The 18,646-nt window shown below is 36.4% G+C and overlaps 1 protein-coding gene across 22 annotated transcripts in view; it reads right to left on the bottom strand.

Annotated features, from left to right (window-relative positions):
* Positions 1–18,646, bottom strand: part of Epb41l2 (erythrocyte membrane protein band 4.1 like 2) — a 170,268-nt gene that overhangs the window by 105,507 nt on the left and 46,115 nt on the right. The window lies entirely within an intron of this gene.

Here is an 18,646-nt window from a genome sequence, read left to right as displayed (position 1 = left end):
ACTACATTAAAACAAGAACATTTTGTAAATGTAGTATTAGAAAATAGTGCAGATCTATGGGAGTCTGGGAAAGAAATATAATGTATGACCATAGATTTTATAAGGAATATCAAGAGAAAGTGTAAGCAACTAAGGAAAAGAAAAAAAAAAAAAAAAAAGACTAACAGGGTAAAATACAAACAGAGTTAGTTTTTAACAGATCTCAAAGTCATTAGGACATTTTAAAAGAAATTAACCATAAAAGTAAAAAGCCATTACTTTTTAAATTATAAAACCAAACTAATACAGTAATCCCACAGATAATAGGGTCTTATTTTAATTCTATTTTATGGTTGTCAAAAGACAAAATTACCACAAATTCAATTTCAAGCTTTTCCTCATTCTATAGAATGAATGTTCCAATGAGCTAATTAGAATAAGTCGGCTTTAAAGAAACAAGGGCTAAGGGAAGTAGAAACAGAACAACAATAAAAACACGAAAATACCTCTGTACAGTATTCTCACAATTAAAAAAAAAACGAAAATAGACTGATCCTTTCAAAGTCACCTTTCTTGTAGTATGCCAGTTTAGGTAAACTGATTAGCTACTGTGGGGTTCTGTGGCTTTTTTGTTTGTTTTGGTTTTGAAAATTGGCCCTCTTCTGAATTCAATTCGATTACTGGGCACCTACACGGCTTCTTTGTGGTTTTGGTCTGGTTTGTTGGAAACTAGTTCCAAGAGGGTAGTCCAGACAATAGTGCCCCAGAAATTCTAATGAAAATGTCTAAGAAATATTTTCAGAGTTCCTCCTTTGCATTAAACACTGTTCTTGGTAGGTGTTAAGGACCTAGTGAAAATCCTTCCCTACATGGCCTGGAGGGAATTCACAGTCCAGCAGGGAAGACAACACAAACAAATCATCTCCCAACACATGATAAGGGCTAAGAGAGAGTCACTGAAAAGGCAATGGAGAACTGATCAACTCCCTTGGGAAGCCGAGGAAAGCATTACAAGTTTCCATTGTTTAGGCTCCCGTTTCTTATACTCTAAGGGAGCATGAGTTTGTTTCTGATAGGTAGCAATGATACCCACCCAGTATTAAGATTTAAAGAAATAAAAATTAACTACCTATTACAAAATCTACTAGAAACACAGTAAAACAATGACCTGGCTAACAACTGCACAATATTTTACATGGAAGACAACAAAATGGGCTTTTTTTTGGGGGGGGGGGGGCGGGGGTCTGGTCGTGGGGCCTGAACTCTGGGCCTGGGCACTGTCCCTCAGCTCTTCAGCTCAAGGCAAGCGCTCTACCACTTGAGCCACAGCGCCACTTCCGGGTTTTTTCTTTTTGCTTATGTGGTGCTGAGGAATCAAACCCAGGGCCTCAGGCATGCAAGGCAAGCGCTCTACTACTGAGCCACCTTTCCCAGCCCTGGGCTTTTTTTTAATAGAATCAAAAGTTAGAGCCAAATGGACGTACTTATATTTTTTGCCTTTGATAGATGGGAAATGTGAGGCCAAGTTATATATATAGTGATCAGTGATGAGGCTAGATTGATTAGATTCTGAGTAGTAATGCCCTGCCTGGATGAGAAAAGAGATGGAAAACAACTGTGAAAAGAGAAAAATGAAATGAGGCTCTTATTTCTTCCCAACAGACAAGAAACAAACAGCTCTGACATGGAAATCCTGCACACTAAAACACCCCCAATTCTGCTCCAACCTGTCATCCTAAACCTAAGAAAACTCCTATACCTTCCTCCTTTCCAAAAATAAAAGGATCATTGTCAAAAAAAATTATTCATTCCTTCTAATGTGAAGAAATATTACATTTATACTCACACAGCAATATTCTCATGTTGTCATTTAGCTATGCTTTTAAATAAAGATATCAGCAATCTGTCAATAATAGTATGGTAGCAGGAATCAAAGACCAGATAATTATTCTAACAGTTGCTTGGTAAACTGCAAACACTAAATGAATGCAAGTCAAAATTAAGCATAGAATTTCAACAGTAAAAAACTCCATGGAGGGTTTTTTTCTTGAAATACTGAATGTATCACTATATTTAACTTCTAAAAGTCAGACATTAACATATGTCAGACATTATATAAGTCAGACATATATATATAAAGTAAGACATAAATATCTCTTATTGATTAGTTTGTCCATTTTTTTCTTCAACATGGGGTAAAGAAAATTTCTCACTTTCACCCACACCTCTTCTAATTTTTCTTCATTCTTTTCTCTCTTACTTTTAAAAACAGCTATCACTGTTCCAACAAGAACATGTAAACATCAACGTAAGATTCACTACAAAAAAACATTCTGTATAAAGGTGAGCATTTCTTCTACCAGGGCAACTGGAGAAATGCTAAGGTATCTGTAAAAAGCAGTAGCCAGCTTCAAATCCAGGGCACCATAGGGGAGGGAAATACACCACCACCTGGGCCTCTTCCTTTCAGTTATATAACCATCACCTTCCATCTGTACATGAAATCCACAAGTGGCCTACCTAGTTTGAGAGTCCAGTGTGCTATTCTCATCTTTCACAGCTTCATTAGTTCTCCCAAAATTTAAAACTGTAGTTCTGCTCACTTTTTGTAGTACTTTACTTCTAATACTTTACTCTCCAAACCTAAATTATGGGAAAACCCCTAAGCACTAATGCTAAAATGTTCTCAATCCTCAATCCCATCCAACCAAAACAACAAATACAACACCCAACATCAGGCCAGAATATTCACCATTCTTTTCACCTATGAGATCTTGATTTTAAGTCTACACTTTCAGGTTTTACTAATATCTATTCATCCCCATAGTAATTCCTGTTTGCCTACTGATGGCTGCTGAAGATAACCTCTGTAAAATGTGAGCCAAGCAGTGTGAGAAAGAGCATCTGCATAAATTACAACTGCAAAGAGATTATGAGATATATGCATAAACAATTTAACAGTAACTGACTAGATGAGGGAAGAGTAATTCCACAGGAGATATTTAGGCTGACCTTGAAGGATAAGAGCTCACTGGGCAGATTATAAAAGTGAGTAGAAGTATACTCTTCACCTTGGGAGAGCAAATAGAACCATTAAAGATAAATGTGTTGTGAAGAAACATAAGTATTTCATCTTCCTGGAACACAGGATGGAAACTGAAGAGATGGCAAAAGGGAAGCAACATCCAAACAGTGCACATTCAGTAGGTTAAACTCACATGTATTTACGCCATCCTGTAGACAATGGAAAACAATTTATTTTATTTCTGGAGGATTACTTTGGCGGCAGCCATGTGAGGGGAGAAAAAAAGATACAAGGAAGGAAAACTGGATAGGATGATGTTCAATATAATTAGGAGAATAAAGGCAACAATAAGGTAAAGAGATAGAATGCATAGGAAAAATAGACAGGACTTAATAGTGAACTGAACTGTGGGAGTAATGGAGAGCAAAGTTCCCACATTCCTGGAAGCTGAAGGTCCATACAGAAGTGCCATTAACCAACAGCAGGATTTCTAAAAAGGAGTACAATTTAGTAAAAAGGAAACAGAAACTTCTACTTTGATGAACATGGACTAAAATACTTATGTGATATCCACATCCAGCCTGGGGATGGTGTGTCAAAATGACAAGAGGGAGAAATTCTATACTAAGATTTGGGATTAATTGGTCAATCAATATTGTCAGGAGTGGATGGAATTCCCAAGGGAAAACAAAGAAAACTGCTTATAATAAATCCCAGGCAGATAGAGCAAGGAAGCTATAGAAAAGAATCTGCATGAGAGAATAAAAGTAGCAAACCCAAGCTGGGTACTGTCAGCTCATACCTATAATCCTACCTTCTCAGGAGACTAAGATCTAAGGATCAAAATCTGAAGCCAGCCTAGGCACACAAATCTGACACCATTACCTCCAGCAAAAAGCCAGAAGAGAAGGCACAGTTCAAGTGGTAGAACAACAGCCTTGAGCAAAAAGGAATCCAAGCAAAAGTATTAGGCCCTGTGATCAAGCCTCAGAACCAACATTTAAAAAACAAAAAGCAAAAAAAGCAAAAATTATTTGGCAAGGAAAAGACTCAAGCTAGAAGGTATAGTCAATAGGGACACAGGCAGATTGCTTCCAATACTGTTAAGTTTTAAAAAGTGTCAGAAAGATTGCTGGTAACATTAAAGATGAAGCTCTTATTTAAGAGGGTAAAGAATAATAAGTATACTTAACAACTAAAGTCTAGGAATAAAGAAGCAATAGGAAAAGGGCAAGTAATACTACTTAAAAATTGATTAGGGGGCTGGGAAGTTGGCTCAGTGGTACAGCGCTTGCCTCGCATGCTGTGGTTGGCGCTGTGGTTCAAATGGTAGGGCACTAGCCTTGAGTTGAAGAGCTGAGGGACAGCACCCAGCCCCCAAGACAGACAAAAAAAAAAAAAAAAAGTTGATTGGTGAGAAGACCTTTATGTACAGAAGATTGGGTTGTTTTGTTTAGTGCAAGCTTTTGGTGTAAGAAACAAAAAGAAAAGAGTGTCAAAACACAAATGCGAAAGAAAGGAAAATGCATGGCAAGTAGTTCAGAAGTGGAGAAGATGGATCAAAACCACAAAGGAAAATTAATCTTGGACTAGAAGAGAGGAGGGTTTAAGAAAGCTAGAAAGACAGGTAGATCTGAAGCAGTTGCCCACGTTAAATAACTTGAAGTCTTTAAAGGCTGGAAAAAGTATCATTTACAAATGGCAAATTTTTAAGAGAAAATATAATCTCCCACAACATATTCAACAATAGTTCTCTTATCATTTATATATACACATTGCTCAAAACTTTCATCATAAGGAGTCATTGATGTTTTAAATTTTTCCAACTTTGAGATTCCCTGAATAATCTTCAATCTTCTAACATATTAACTTGATTTGTAAATCATTTTCTACTTACTCAGAAGAATATAATCAAATATGAACAAATCCACGTGTCAGGATAAAAGCAGAAAAGAAATTAAAATCAGTCTTAATTCACAAACTGTAAGACTGAAAAAAAGGGTGTTAAGTTTTCATCACAGTGCATGCCAAGGGCTTGACTGAATTTCTTTTATGAGATACAAAAACTACAACTATAATTCTTATTCTTAAACTGTGAAGCCTATGTCTCAATAAAACACCAGTTTAAAAGACTAGACAATGAAGACCACCACCACCAGCAGCAGCACCCTATAAGAATATGTGAAAGGTTATAAAACAAAACTCCTTTTATAAAGTTGAATCCTTTCCAGAGCTGGCCTTTAAGACATTCTGACGGTGCACACAAATACTATCTCTGGAACAAAACCAAAAAGGCACAGCTGCAAGACATCTTCCCCTGAAGTTGTAACTGATTCAATAACAACTCTTCCTTTTAGAGAGAGAGTCTATAAAAGCCAAAGGCAGAGTTATTTTCCCCTACAAAATGTTTAGTAGAACCACTTTCTCCTGACAAAACTGTAATGTATTTAAAAGCTAAAATGGTGTATAAATTTTAATTTGAAAATATAATAAAAATCAAATCCTCTACATGAACCTCATTATGAAAATTTTCCTCAAATAAACCCAAACTATTATAAAATATGTATTTTAAAAATTATAATCTACATAACTTCATATAAACTATATAACCAGGCTCATGCCCATAATCCAAACTACTCAAGAGGCTGAGATTTGTGGATCAAATTCAAAGCCAGCCCTGGTAGGAAAGTCCTTGAGACTCTTCTCTCCAACTAACCACCAAAAAGCTGGAAGTGGAGCTGTAGCTCAAGCAGTAGAGGACAGCACCCAGGACCAGTATGAGAAGAGGAAGAGAGAAGGAGAAGAATAGTGAGGGGGAAGGGGAGGAAAGGAAAGAAGGGAGGGAGAGAAGGGAAGAAAGGAAAGGAGGAAAAGAGGAAGGGAGGGAGGGAGGAAAGGAAGGGAGGGAGGAAAGGAAGGAAGGAAGGAAGGAAGGAAGGAAGGAAGGAAGGAAGGAAGGAAGGAAAGAAGGAAGGAAGGAAAGAAGGAAATTTGGTTATAATTCAGTATCAAAAGTGAGAAATTTTGCTCTACAGCTGCAGAATATTTTTTCAAAGTTGTCAGGAGTCATGATCAAAGAAAATTGTGATGATTACTACTCATAATCACAATGCTGATTCATTTTGAACTTTATTTACACTTATAGTATGTGAATATTTATAACCATTAAAAAACAATCAAAGACATCTGAAAATTATTTACAAGTAACTTTAACAGTCAATGCTTTATCTGTGATACTTTTGAGACTCCAATTTTAAATACATTTCAATAGCAACACAAATACTCATACAAATATTTTATCTGAATCCAAGATTAAAACCAACTATCACTTCTCAAAAATGCCTCCCTCCCCTACCTCAAAAAAATACATCTTCACCAGGGTGCTGGTAGCTCTCACATCTTTAATCCTGTAAGTCCCTGAGAGTTCTTATCTCCAATTACCACCCAAAAGCCAGAAGTAGAGCTAGTGATTCAAGTGGTAGAAACCCAGCCTTGAGAAAATAAACTAAGGGACAGTGCCAAGACCCTGAGTTTGAGCCCAAGTCCCAGCATACACATATACCTTTCAAAACTTCATTCCACAAATTTAATACGTACCAGTTGCAGTAATGACAAGTGTCATATATTATACTGCTCCAGAAGGGAAGTTAATGACAGGGAATATAATTCTATAACTTAGTTGGCAGTAATTTACTAAGAATAACAACAAAGAAGGAGATAAACTAATTAGCAACAAATGACTAACATGGAATACTACCTACAACCCTAGAGAAAGAAAACACTAAAAAAATAAGGCATGCAGGGGCTGGGAAGGTGGCTCAGTGGTAGAGCACTTGCCTTGCATGCATGAGGCCCTGGGTTCGATTCCTCAGCACCACATAAGCAAAAAGAAAAAAGTCGGAAGTGGCGCTGTGGCTCAAGTGGTAGAGCGCTAGCCTTGAGCTGAAGAGCTGAGGGACAGCGCCTAGGCCCAGAGTCCAGGCCCCACAACCCGACCCAAAAAAAAACAACAACAACAAAAAGTTGGGTAGCTGAGTGCCAATGGCTCATGCCCTGTAAGCCTAGCCACTCAAGAAACTCAGATCTAAGGATTGAAGTTCAAAGCCAACCCAGACAGGAAAAATCTGTGAGATTCTTATCTCAACCACCAAAAAGCCAGAAGTAGAGCTATGGCTCATGTGGTATAGGCACTAATATTGAGCAAAAAAGCTAAGGGACAGAGCAAAGGCCCTGATTTCAAGCCTCAGGACCTACAAAAAGGATAAAAAAAAAAAAAAAAAAAAAAAGAAATGTAATAGGAAAGACATTTTTAATAGATAACATCACCTTATGTTTAAAAAAAAAACCCTAACATGTTTTTAAAAGGTATCTAGTTCAACGAAGTTTACAAAATGGATGGATGCAAGATCAATTGCAAAACTAGTAATATTTCTATACAATGAACAACCTGAAAGTAATTCTATATAGCCTCAAAAAGAATAAAACACATAAAAATAAACGTTTGACAAGAAAGGTACTTATTACCTTACTTATGTAACTAAAACCCCTCTGTACATCACCTTGACAATAAAAAAGAAACATAAAAAAGTATAAAGTTGGGGCTGGGAGGTGGCTCAGTGGTAGAGCGCTTGCCTTGCATGCCAGAGGTCCTGGGTTCAATTCCTCAGCACCACATAAGCAAAAAGAAAAAAGCCAGAAGTGGCGCTGTGGCTCAAGTGGTAGAATGTAAGCCTTGAGCTGAAGAGCTGAGGGACAGCGCCCAGGCCCAGAATTCAGGCCCCACGACTGGACCCAAAAAAAAAAAAAAAGTATAGGGCCTGGGAAGGTAGCTCAGTGGTAGAGTGCTTGCCTTGCATGCATGAGGCCCTGGGTTCGATTCCTCAGCACCACATAAGCAGAAAAAGCGAGAAGTGGCACTGTGGCTCCAGTGGTAGAGCACTAGCCTTGAGCGGAACAGTGCCCAGGCTGAGTTCAGGCCCCATGACCAAAAAAAAAAAAAAAAAAAAAAAGTGAGAAAAAAAAAAGTATAAAGTTTATACACAAAAACTAGGAAAAACTGTTGAAAAACTTAAAGATGACTTAAGAAAGCAGAAAGACATCTTATACTCATGATTCAAAGATACACCCAGCTTTCACTGTATTTGATGTCGGTATAATTTGTGGAGGGGAAGGGGAAAAACAAATCGTTTAAATAGGGATACAGGTGGACCCATTGCAACAATGAGATGTACAAGTCCTTATGTAGAAAACGAACTTTACAACTTTGGGCGGGGGAATATTGAGTTGGGGGACAGGAGGAGGATGCGGAAGGGATGGGAAGGGGAAACAAAGGAGGAGGCTACAATGCTTAATAAGAAATGTACTCATTATCTTGCCCATGTAATTGTAACCCCTCTGTACAGTATTTTCACAATAAGAAAAAAATAAAGATACAATAGTGTTATGTGACAATACCAACCTTATTAACCTAGATTCAATGTAATCCCTATCAAAATTCTAGCTGCTTATATGCAGAAATGGCAAAGGTAATATTAAATTTCACATGGAATTGCAAAAGACGCCCACCCCCAACCAAACCCAAAATAATCTTAAACAAAGCTTGAAGACTAACACTTCGGAATTAATTTTAAAACATATATAATGAAAGATGATCAAAGTCAGGTGTTGGTAGTGCATACCTATAATTCTGGCTACTTAAGAAGATGAGACCTAAACCAGCAAAAGGCTGGATTGGAGGTATAGCTCAAGTGGCAGAAAGCCAGTGAGGCATGCAAGCCCAGTGACAATGAAGCCCTGAATTCTAATTCTCATTTCAACAAAACACATTCTTACTACCATCATAAGAACAAACCCACCAGAAGTAGAATCAAACAGAGTGTCTAGAAATAAAGATGCTAAATCTACTCAACAGGGAACAAATTTTGTTGAAAAACAACTAGATATCCACATGCAAAAAGGATAAATTTGAACTCCTTTCTTAGATTATAGACAAAATCCATACAAAATGCAAGTGCATAACCTATAAAACTCTTAGAAGGAAATTTAGGAATACACCATGATTTTTTTTCAAATTAGTCAACACATTTTTAAATATGACACCAACAGCCAAATAATAAAAGAAAATATAATAGGCAATGTGGACTTCAGCAGAAGTATACAAGTATCTGTGAGGTAAGGGACACTATCGGGAAAGTGCAGAGACAACAAAATAGCAGAAAACACTTGCAAACTATATATCTTCTGATAAAAGGCTAATATTCACAACATTTTTAAAAAATCGTGCAACTAACCTCAAAAACTGGGCAAAAGAACTGAAGAAACATTCCTTCAAAGAAGATATTCCAATGGCCAGTCATGACATTAAAAAATGTTCAACATCAATCATTAGAAAATGGGAATCAAGAGAATGAAAGCTGTGACATTGGTCAAAATACATGGTATTCATAAACTGTTTGGCTGAATGGCAACTATTTAAACATAATTTAAAGAAAAGAAAATGAAGGTCAGAGTTGCTAGTGGCTCATGCCTGTGGTCTTAGCTATTCAAGAAGCTGAGACTGGAAGGTCACGGTTTGAAGCCAGCCTGGGCAGTAAAAAGCCTATGAGATTCTTATCTCCAATTAACCACCAAAAAGCTGTGCCAAAGTGGTTCAGCTCTAGTCTTGAGCAAATTATAAAAGTTCAGAGATAGTGCCCAGGCCCTGGGGGTCAAGCCCCAAGACTGGAATAAATAGAAAACAACAATAATTTTTTTAAAAAACCTACATTAAAGATACCTCTTCAGAAATGTACATATCACCCGATGTGGAAGAAACAGTTGTATTGTCAAAGCTCATAGAATTCACAGACTTTACAGACCATGACAATGACAATGACAATTTGCCTTGTGTTTATGACTTTAACTATGTATCACTATCCCACAATACGGTGAAATTTGTGAAATTTATGTAATCATTTAATCTCAATAAAAATAATTTTTAAAAAAAATATCTCTTCATACTCACTTGGGGTAAATACTTTAAGAAAAAAAGGAAAAGTAGTAATATCAGTAGTATATGGAGAAGTCATTATAGTACGCTGCTGTTGAACACATAAAATGCTACAGCAGGCTCGGGGGTGAGGGGAAGCAGAGCCAGGGGACTGCTTAAGAGTACAATGCTTCTTCTGAGAAACATTTTATATTGTAACACATTAAAAGGTAATCACAGCTGCTCAACATTTTGAATAAACAGCACTGAGGTACAAATGGATGAAATAGTGAGTTTTATGTTATATGTATATTATCTCATTAAAAAGAAAACTTATGCTCATTAGTACTCCCATAATATTCCTATTGAACATAAGTCTACTTTCTCTTAATAGATTTTTTTTCCTATTCTGGACATTTCTATATAAATGGAATCGTGACAATATGGCCTTCTGTACTGGTTTCTTTTCCGTGGCTGTTTTCAAGGTCCATTCATGTTAAAACTTATATAGAATTCCCTTCATTTGTATGTTCAAATAATATATTGTCATACCATATTTTATCTACTCATCAATTAGTTTGAGTTGTGTTTACCTTTCACTATTATGAATGATGCTACTATTATCATTCATGTACAGCTTTTTATGTAAAAATGTTTTCATTTCCTTGGACATACACTCACAAAACAATAAATCAAATGACAAGCCTGTGTTAAATTTTTGAGGAAATACTTGTACTATTTTACATTTCTACCAACTATATGCTTGGGCTAAGCATCTGTGGCCAAGCAGGATGACCACTGAACACTCTATAAAATATTTTGGGAACTTTTAACTGACAACAGACAGTGGAGTGCAAGAAGAGTCCAAATGGAAAGTGATCTGAATAGGCTCCCACAACTGTAATCACATCAAGTCAGGGACTGAACTTAAATAATTTCAGAGAAAATAATCCACAGGACCTGATATCTAAATAGTACAGAACAGAAATATTCAAACACTAATGTCAAGGTTTCAATCCTAGGAGACTAGGAGAGACTACAAGATGCTAGAACTTTTAGTCACTCAGTCTGAAGTGATGATGTAACAACATCTAAGTTCTTGGCAAGGCAATCAAGGATAGAGACAATACTTTAGAAGCCTATTAACACAAATGTGGAAATGGCCAAATATTTTCTTTGTTACTATTACTATCATACCTTATTTCAAAAAAGTGGCTATTCCTAAATGTTTTAATATCATATAATAGGATAAATTACATTAAAACCAAAGCTTTTAAAGTGGATAGAGGGACTATTGGCATAGTAGCATCCATAGGAGCTAGAACTAGACAAAATTTCCATATCAAAAAAACAGAGCTCAGGAGTTATAAGAAAAAGCCATAGTAGATGGACTCTATCTTCTCAAGCAGATAAAGAATCACCTACAGGTATCAGGGGCAAGGTTAATCCACTAAAAGAACACTACAAACTAGCAACAGGGCAAGATAAATGCTAAGAATGAAGAATGAGAAGACCAGTATCAGCTGACTCAGCAATTATTCATTCAACAAATAATTACTGAAGGTCCATTAAATGCCTGACCATTGTGAACACCAATGTGATAACTTACTATGCCAGATATTCCAAGTGTGGATTCTTCTCTCCCCAACTAACTTTCTACTTGCCTTTTTCCTCTGATCCATTATAGGATCATGTTTAAAATAAAGCAAAAGATTTACAAATATGGGTAGGCTCAGCTTCTGCTCTCTATATACCGAAGAGAAATGTACCTTTTAAATTTCAGTTTTGAAAGCTTAAAGCTTAATTGATTATAAAATTGTCTTTGTAGAGAAGGGTTGTTAAAGAGCATAGAAGAGATTCAAACTGAGTTGCTAACACTTATAGGAAAAGGCAGTAGTTTATGTGAACCACTCTATACATCTCTCAGGAAGAATTAAAAATGGCAGTGCTCAAGAGATTTTTTTTTAATGTTGCTATTACAATGCTCTTCTTTTGATTTTCAAGAGATCAAAAGTAAATTTTAAAATTCTGTGTTTTTGTCAGGACTTGTGCTTCACTGGCTACCGAATTTAACACTGGGCCACTACAGAGCTCAAAAGATAAAGTCTTTGAATAAGTAAGATGACAGTGGAATTAAGTAGCTCAATTATAGAAATATTGCTAGTTAAAACAACATGTGACTGAATAGATAAGAGTTGAGGGAGGAGGGCAATAAACAGAGTAATCAATGATAAAGTGAAGCAATTCACAAATAGTTATCTATAGAAGAGTAGGGGGATTGGTAGAAATGCCATCTAGCCACTACATAAAGAAATATGAGATAAAGTTTTCTTGAGCCAAGAAAACAAAGGAATCCTTTAAAAATACCATATATTCTAAAATACAGATAGTTTAATTCTCTCTCTTCTTTCAAAAATAATAGGGCTAGGGAGTATAGCTTAGCAATAGAATTCCTATCCACGTGTGTGAGAACCTGTGTTTGATCACCAGCATTACAAAACAAAATATTAATCCAATGGTTTTTGCAGGGCTTATAGGACAGGGACCAAATTCCTTAGCATATTCCTATAGGACAGCTCCAATCCAGCTTATCCTGTCTTCTGTTTCTCATTCCCACTTTAATCCCTTCAATTCCATCCATCTCAGTTTCTTCAACACAAATCTATTAATGCTAACTTTCAATTTCAAATCTAGACTGTTCACTTCCCATTTCTATACAGGAAAGGAAATCAAACTCATGCTTTCAGGTATAAATTAAGAATAGGCACATATTACCAAACTTAAAAATAGGTACTGAATTTTAAGCCATGGAGTGAAGCTTGACTTAAGTGGAACTCAAGTTTGGGTTTATGCTACACAGACTAATAAATCACAAGCCTATGAAAAAACAAATCTGGTAGAGGGTCCCAGTCATCCACTAGCAGAATAAACATGACAAGAAAGTGAACTAAAATTACATGAACTATGTGATATGTAGTCCATTTCTAAGATAACTCAAATAGGTGAAGAATCCAGTGGGCCTGACCATGGATGAAAGGAAGATTTAATCAGGAATGACAAAAGTCATGCTGAAGTTCAGGAGAATCACCACTCTCCCTTACCTAATCATCTACCCCTGCATTCACAAAACTCAGGACCTATGGTCTGTGATATGACTATACAACAGCATGAGGCAAGACAGGGCAGAGTAAATCTAGTGGGACACCTAACCCTGAAGTTCACCACTAACTCTGGCTGGATAGAAATGGAAACAAAAGTACTTCTTTTTTTTTTTTTTTTTTTTTTTTTTTGTCGGTCGTGGGGCTTGAACTCTGGGCCTGGACGCTGTCCCTCAGCTCTTCAGCTCAAGGCGAGCGCTCTACCACTTGAGCTACAGCGCCACTTCCGGTTTTCTGGTGGTTTATTGGAGATAGGAGTCTCACGGTCTCTCCTGCCCAGGCTGGCTTTGAACCTCGATCCTCAGATCTCAGCCTCCTGAGTAGCTAGGATTACAGGCGTGAGCCACCAGCGCCCGGCCAAAAGTACTTCTTTACAGTGCTCACCTGCAGACTGTGTCCTATGAGACAAGACACTACCTATTAAAGGCAGGAGATCAACAGGTGTTACATGGTCTCCTTGGGTAAGGAAAAGATTGTCTGCAGGTTTAGCTATGGACGCTGCACTACAAGATACAGGAAAGGATATCTAATGACAATATGCAATGCAAGGATACATTTACATATTATGCTTACACATAAAGAACTATGTGTACATACATATATATATATTAGACCAGGGGGTGAAATGTAGCACTCCTAAATATCAAATTAACCTAGATGCTACTCTAGCTTCACCCCCCCCCCTATTTTTTCAGTCCTGGGTTTTGAACTCATGGCCTGGGCACTGTCTCTGAGCTTGTTTTTGTGCAAGACTAGCACTCTATCCCTCTGATCCACAGTTCTACTTCCAATTTTTTGGTGGTTAACTGGAGATAAGAGTCTCATGGACTTTCCTGCCTGGGTTGGCTTTAAACCGAATCCTTAGATCTCAGCCTCTTGAGTAATTAGGATTATAAGCATGAGCCACCAGCGCCCAGCTCTAGCTTCACCTTTATAACAATCTATCTAATCCTTTCTTCCCACCACTGTCAACCCTAGCCTAATGATTTTGAGTAGCTCTATTCAAGCAGTTTGGGTTCAGTCATAATTTGGAACCATCTAATATTACTCCTATGTAATTCCTTTCTTTCTCCTTCTATTATCCTTTAAAATCTCAGCTTAACCATATTAGATCATATCAATTCAATGAATGCTGGATGAATTTATTTTTCAAACACTGCATAGTTTTAATCTAGATAAGAAACTTTTTTCTGCTCTATTTTTGTACTATCAAATGTAAATATTATTCATACTGAAGCTCAGGGTAAAACAAGGAATTCTGAGGCACTTTTTTCTCTCTCCCAGAGTAGTGGCAAAAGAATCCATTCATCCACTTGGGGTATTTCCTTAGAATCCTAGTTACATAAGAATATCTATATCAAGAAAGAGTTTTGTCACCGAGTTTATGGCAACCAGATCTATCCTGAATCAACTGTATATTTACCTTTAAAAGAAACAGATGGCATTACCATGAAAGAGAGCTTGAAATCATCGAACTAGTCCTTCTGATTTCTAGACAGAAACAACACTGTAACCCCTGCGTACCTCTTCTCAGATGATAAGAACTGGGTCACAAGAGAATCAGTTCTTATTAGAAATCAGTGAGCCAGCTCTCCAGGTGAAGTGAGGGCTTACATAACCAAATCTTTATTTAAAAAACTTCTTAGCTATTGTTACACTTATTATACTTTTATGATCCTGGAAAACATCAAAAATTACCACCATTTCGCTATCTGGCTATATCTATCTGTAGGCCATAAATGTACACATTTAGGATGACTGAATTTTCAAAGGACACCATCCACTGAATAAATGCCCTACCGAGTAGCATTTCCAAAAGTATGCTCTACTTCTTAAACAATCTGTGTAGGTACATTTACCCTATTTTGCCAAAGTGGAGATGGAATTTTTAAAGGAAAATTAAAAAAAAAAAAAAGGCTGTGCTGCTGTTTTTAACCACAGATAAACGAGCAGAAATGCTAAACCAAAATGGTAACTCTAGTTATTCCTTTAACATGAGGACCACAAATTCTTGCCTGCCTTAGATTCTGTTAACATGAGCTAATGTGCATGAAAAGCATTTCCTGGATTTTATCAAGGCACTAACAGATTTATGCCTCATTTCTTAATATAAGGATTAAAACCACTTGGCAAATTAGAGTGTATACTTGCTACTAAAGTATATAAATGCTATTAAGAACATGTAAATTATGAGATTTTTTTTAAAGCTGTATGTATCAAGAAAACACTTAAGAGCTCCTGCTCAGAAGTTGTTTCTTAAAACTTTCCTATGAAGTTAGTCAAAAGCATCAACCATAAGGTTAAATCTAATTGCAGGAAGGATCTATTTTCAGACCACATATAAATCTACATAAAATCAAGAGCCTGTCTTCACTTTGTTATCATACGACAAGTATAACTGTCAAGTTTTTCCTACAACTTCATTAAAATACCAAGCACAATATATGCACAATTTAACATAGTACAAAAAGAACAGAGACATATTTTTCAGTACTGCAAATGGCATTGGTAGAATGTGTCAAAGCAGTGACAAAGGCACTTCTTTTAGACCTAACAAAGAGAACAATGTTTCCACTAATACTACAGCGTTATTGCATTTCAGAGAAAAAAAGCAGTAAAAATGAACACAAAACATAACTAAAACCGTAGAGCAACTGTAGAGAAAAAAAGGAAAAGAAACTGACACTTTAAAAAAGGAAAAGACCTGAATTTTATTTTAAAAATCAAATTACAAATATTAAATTTGCAAGGAAATTTACACAAAAATTTAAAGCATTTCTCTCAACTGAACTAAACTTTAAGATCCATAAACACTTTATTTCCATAATTTTCCCTGCCTGAAAGATAGTAAACAAGCCCTGCCAACCTTAGGCTAGGCAAACTACTGCAACATTTACTTTACTGAAATACCCAAGAAAACAGTATGAAAAATGTGTTATCAATGCTTTCATTTCACAGATAAGGAATCTGCCTTACCATCAGAGAAATCCAAGTTTCAATTTCAACTCTTTAGCTTACCACCAGAGACTGACTTTTCTTTCCAAGACATTTTTACTATGAATTTCAGGACTACTGACATCAAATAGTATATTTTCAGAACTGGAATTAGAACCTTAATGAATTGGGAGTGAAGGAAAAGTCAAGATACACTCAACTCTAAATCAAGCAAATAACATTTTTAAAACACTGTTAACAGAAGGGCTTAAGAAATGCCTTTGAGTGATGTGGAGTAGCGCAGTGGTATAGCAAGTGCAAGTAAGGCCCCAAGTTTCATCCCCCAGTACCATCAAACAAAAACAAAATTAAGCCAGAAAATGCCTTAAAACCAAGAGAAGAAATGCCAAGAGAGGACGTTCATTGTGAAATGAAGTAAGCATCTACCTATATTCAATGAAGAAAGATCATGATTAGGAAATTGATTATTTACTTGTTTATCTGAAGTTTGTGAACTAAATTATCTTCAATAGGCAATTCCCTAAAAACCAATCTGATGACTTTATGTACTACAGAGGTAGAAAACTTCAGTCATATTTAGAAATAGTAGTCTCTGATCAACTAAGTTAAGAGTATATAAGTAAGTTACCAACAGGTAAATTTTTCTCTCAGTGACTTTCTCATAAATGATTAGTGAGGTTCTACTTTGAATCCTTCTAGAACACTATTACCCAATTAACCCTAAACTCTAGTTCTGATCACATCATGGATATGTTTGCAAAACTTCACTGATCCCTTGGATGGAAAAAAATCAAAATTCTTCCACCTGAAAGGCAGTGCTGAACGCCGTGGCCTGATCCTTCTTTCCTGTCTTCTTTCCTGCCCAACATAGACTCTTGCCTTTCAAGGTAGAGCAAACCATCTGGTCTCCAAGCTTACTCCACAAGTCTCTCTTCAGCCTGCTGAGAATATTCTTCATCACTACCACCATGAGGTAGACTAGTAGCCAGGATGCAATCCTGCCCAGTCTTTCCTTCCTCTCAGCCCCACCAGCCTCTTTATCTTAATCCAATCTCAGCAACGGTCTACTGGACAGGCCTTGTACATCCTCCCTACCTACCCCACCAAACAAGTCTGAATCCTTCACAGTGAAGCAACCAACAAAGGTGGAGTATAAAAAGAAATGAAGTTTAAAAAAAAAAAAAAAAAAGGAAAGAAACTTCAACACACTCATGTTTTCAAATGCTCTGGGCATCATAATCCTACTTTTTATTATCTAAGATAATCACCTTAGCAATTCAACAAAGTCGTAATATTAAATTACACAGCACTTTAATGGAAAAATGTTGGGCACATTTGTAATGAAAAATGTCATCTTTTATGACTCACATTACAAAAATAAAAGCATACAATTTTCTATCTTGGATGGACCTGCATGATTGCTTCTCGTGGCTAAGACTGGCCCTAAGAGTCCATCCCTATCTTCAAAAAGATATTAAATTCTAAAAAAGAAAAAAGTAAGAAGAAACTAGAAATGGCCCTAAAAGTAAGTCCTAGAATAGTATATTTTGAGGGATACAATCCTGAATCATCAATTATAGATCTAGGAGGGCGAAAAAGGAGTAACAATGCAAACCTTTTATTTTATAATACTAGAGAATCTAAGCAACTGAGAGATTGGCCTTTTTTAAGTGCGTCGAGAAAAGGCAGAAACACCCCTCCTGTCATATTTCAGGCATATTTCAGGCATATTTCATTTGCGTTAACATCTTAAATCAACTAGGTGCTAAATTCATTTTTCCTTACTGTTTTCTCAAATGGAGCTTATTCTTTCCAAACACACATCTTTCCTGGTACCCTTTTTTGCCAGTACCCCTCACACTGTTCAGCTTCCAATTTCTGACACAGGAAAACAAGAAAAAAAAATACAAAAGAAGAAGAAACAGTGAGAAAATGTAGTCATTATATGCAGCACACATTATATAAAAACTGAACTTCCTAACTTGAAGGTAAAGATGGAAGGGAACAATGAAGGAGAACAATGGAAAAGATGACACTGATCAAGAGGCACTATACTCATAACATGATCATGTACAACTATTCAATGTAAAAAAAATTAAAGAATAAAAATACAGTAATGTGAACTTTTTTAAACTACAGGTAATACATTTCTAATGGGAAATATTTATCAGAGCAGGGGAGGGATGAACTTCCTTTTTACTGTCGAAGTTGGTACTGAATCAGAGCACAAAAGAGGAACAAGGAACAGCAAGAAAAGTGAGGGCACCTGTGGCTCTAACAACTGAACCATAAGACATTTGCTATCATTTTATTCTTCTGGAAATATATAGTAGCAAATATAGTAACAACCTTGAGATACTGTTAAGTAAAACAGCTTGTATTTTTTAGGCCACAAGTTAATCTAACTACTACAAGCCAAATTCGCATAGTAAATCAACCACCACCATAGCTAGCTCCTAAAGAGCTATCTTCTCCTTTTTACATTTTCAGAATAATGCCACCTGTGAGACAGAATGAGATACTCAATCTGTTCCAACAAAGTGGCATTGTAAAAACAAATGT

This window comes from Dipodomys merriami, unplaced genomic scaffold (assembly GCF_024711535.1).
Source record: "Dipodomys merriami isolate MVZ:Mamm:240054 unplaced genomic scaffold, mDipMer1.0.p SCAF_8, whole genome shotgun sequence".
In the NCBI taxonomy this organism is placed as follows: domain Eukaryota; kingdom Metazoa; phylum Chordata; class Mammalia; order Rodentia; family Heteromyidae; genus Dipodomys; species Dipodomys merriami.
This window is presented reverse-complemented; position numbering and strand designations above follow the sequence as displayed.